Source organism: Tupaia chinensis, unplaced genomic scaffold (assembly GCF_000334495.1).
Source record: "Tupaia chinensis unplaced genomic scaffold, TupChi_1.0 Scaffold000515_1, whole genome shotgun sequence".
Classification (NCBI taxonomy): Eukaryota; Metazoa; Chordata; class Mammalia; order Scandentia; family Tupaiidae; genus Tupaia; species Tupaia belangeri.
The window spans coordinates 4,841,361-4,844,755 of record NW_006160028.1 but is presented as its reverse complement, the minus strand read 5'-3'; positions in this window follow the sequence as shown (position 1 = coordinate 4,844,755).

The following is a 3,395-nucleotide window of genomic DNA, read 5'->3' as shown; positions in this document are numbered from 1 at the left end:
AGCCTGGTGCTCTCTCTGTCTGTTCCAGATGCCTGAGCCCTGGGCAGGTCCACTACGTGGACAAATTAGACCATCTAAGCCTGTGCAGCAGGGGTTGCTGGTCAGGAGGGACAAAGAGTGAGGGGTGGGGCTAGGTGAAAGGGAGTGGTTCATGGTCCGTAGCTTTTTTGTACCCCTCTTCCCCTGCTCCTGCACCCCTATTTCCTTGCTTGGGGGAGCAGGAAAGTTGGGCCCTCCCTGAATCTTTTTCCTTGTTCAGGATCTGAGTCTGGAGGGAACTGTGTCCAGAGGCTCAGGGCTTGGTGAAGCAGTGTAGAATCCATTTAGCCTTAGCCCCTTTTCTTCTCAGAGACACAAATGCCCCAATGCTTTGGGGGCCTTGCCCCTAAACTGGAGCACAGGCTCCCCAAGCACTCTGAGGTAAAGGAAGGTGGTATTAGATTTTTTTAAAAAGCACATTTGGGACCAGCAGGTGGCGTGGTGGTTAAGGCGCTGGACACTCCCACATGGCCGACCAGGGTTCGAGTCCTGAATCTGGTGGCTTGCTTTCTCACTTCCTCTCTCTCTCACTCTCACCCTCTCTCTCTCTGGTAAAACTAAAATATTAATGAATGAATGAATAAAATAAAATAAATAATTAAATAAAAAAATAAAAAAGCACATTGTGTCAAATAAGCATGCTATTGATCAGCCGAGTTCTTGTTAGAGTTCCAGGATATCTATACAATAGCAGTTGGTGATTTTGCTTCTACGGCCCCTTATTTAACCATCCAATGCCCACTAAATATCACTTGACTTAAGAGACACTCGTTGAATCGAAACTTCAGCTCCCCTGCCAACCAACTACCTGCCCAGGAGTGGGGAGGGCCCAGGTCATTGTTAGCAGTCTGGAAAGCATTATTCCATTCCCACGCTGCAGAATTAGACTCCGAACATGATGGACTGGGGCATTACCGGAGGGAAGATAGATGTGGAAAGAAATTCAATAGCATCCCACCAAGTCATGAGTGAGTATTATCAGTCAGACCAGTCAGCCAAGCTGGGGTCAGAAACAGAAAAAAAGAAATTATTTTATAAACACTGTGAGTACTGAGTGGACTCTCGGACAAACAGAACTGACCTGAGAAGGCTTAGCAAAAACTGCTTTTAGCAAAATCAGTCACTCTCTGAAATAGGAGTTTTCCATGTGTGGGTCATTGATTATAGCCCAGGGCCAAGGCTATGGATTTCTAGGAATGCTAAATGCAATCCCTGGCCTTTCCTGCACCACCCTCCATGTTCTCCCCGGACTGACACTTCACAAGGCACTTTCCGCCTAGAGTACAATACCCTGAACGCCCTCAGGCCAAGAGCGCACAAAGCCTCTGGAGGTTTGGTCAGCTGTCAGAGCAGGAAGCAAGTTCAGAGAGGATTTTTGAATTCTGATTGCTTCTTCCTTTTCAGAGAGAGGGAGAGGAGTAGCTCTTTGATGCTCGCTGCCTCCGCTGAGGCCAAAGGCACCAGCCTCCATTTAGGGATGTCAAAGAGGTGAACACTCATGGGGAATACTCCAGCCTCTGAATTAAGCTAAAAGCTGTGGATGTGGAACCAGAACTTCTTCGAATTTGTAATGGGCGATTGGGAGTGGTTAAGGGGATGGAGAAATAGAAGACGGCAAGTAAATCAGACAAAATAATGTATTCTGGCTCCCGGGAACTTCCAGACAATGTTAGAGGTGCAGAAGGTCTGCAATATTCTCAAGTAATTTGACCATTTTAGGGGGAGCCTGAGTGTGGCAGGAAGTGGTATTGGAGGTTACTAATTCTTGGCTCCAGAGAATTAGAAAGGCTTTTTCTCTGGAGACCCTGGGATGCTGGGAAAGAGGGGGTCCCAGGTGGCTTAGTGGCTCAGATACCTTGAAATGGGTTTGTGGAGATCCTCTAGTCCTCATGCATCTTTGAATGGATAAGCCTATTTATAATTTTCAAAAATGTAAAATTATGTCTTATACAGGTAGTAAGTGAACTTATTTCAAAGTCTTTATTGCATTCACTAATTGAGGAAAAAGTATGATTTAAAACCAGCCCAAAGAACAGATAGGAAGGTAAATGAAAACAGGCAATATAATAGTTCACTGGGTTATAGGTTACACGGAAACTAGGTTATGTTTAATGGGACCATAAAATGATAAACTTTGGGGCTATTAGTTCCATTGGGCAGAGATTATTTGCATCTTTACTGAACAAAATTTTTAAGTTTACCTTGCAGTGAAAGAAAGTAGTCCAGTAATTTGAAAAGTAAATCTAGCACTGAGAGAACACCCAATAATTTCTTTGGCCTATTTCCAAGGTTGGAGTATATACATACATATGTACATTAGTAGAGGTTTTGCCTTAGGGTGCATATGCTCATGAGAGAGAGAGCAAGAGAGAGAGAGAGAGAGAAAGTGAGAGAGAAAGTGAGAGAGAAAGTGAGGAATCACTCCCCAGGGTAATGGCCATGTCTCAATCTCTTCTCCTCCAGTCTCCTCCTGAGATCTTGGGCATGCACGCACATGCACCTGGCATGAGTTTCAAGCCACTGGGTCCAGGACTTAAACTATGGTCGGCCATGTGGGAGTTCAGTGACCTAACCGCTATGCCTTCTGCTGGCACCAAGATATATATTTTATTTATTTATTTTTAATTTATTTTATATTAATTTACTGTGTACCATTACAGCATACAAAATGAATTTTCTATGCAGAACATAACTGAATATTGACCCAGTCATAGATATTACCATATATATTACTTTCAAAAGATAATTTTTCATTTTGTGTTTCCTAACTGCTTTACTTCTTTCTATTTTCCCTTGATTACCTCTCTCTCACCCTCTGTCATTTCCCACCTGCCCACAGTGTCTCTGGTGTCTGCAGTTACTCTCCATGCCTATAAATTGTCCAACATTTCAGTTTCTGCCATATAGAGTGGACATTTGGTATATTAAGTGGGGACTTACAATGCCTCTCTTTCATTTTTTGACTTGCTTCACTTAGTAGTAAATCTTCCATATTTGTCCACTTTTTATCAATGCCAGGGTCTCATTGATTTTTGTGGCTGAGCAGTATTCTATAGTACATATGTTCCACACTTTTTCAATCCATTCATCTGTTTGTAAATATTTGGGCTGGTTCCATGTCTTAGCAATTGCAAATGGTGCTACAATAAATATGGAGGTCAAAATGTTTTGGCAACTCAACGTTCTCCTATCCTTTGGGTAGATACCTAGGAATGGAATTACTAGATCATGTGGTAGTCCTATTTGTAGGATTTTGAGGAACCTCTATATTGTTCTCCTTTAGGCTGTACTAATTTACATCCCCACCAACAGTGTAGGAGAGTTCCCTTTTCACCACAGCCTCGTCAGCACTTATC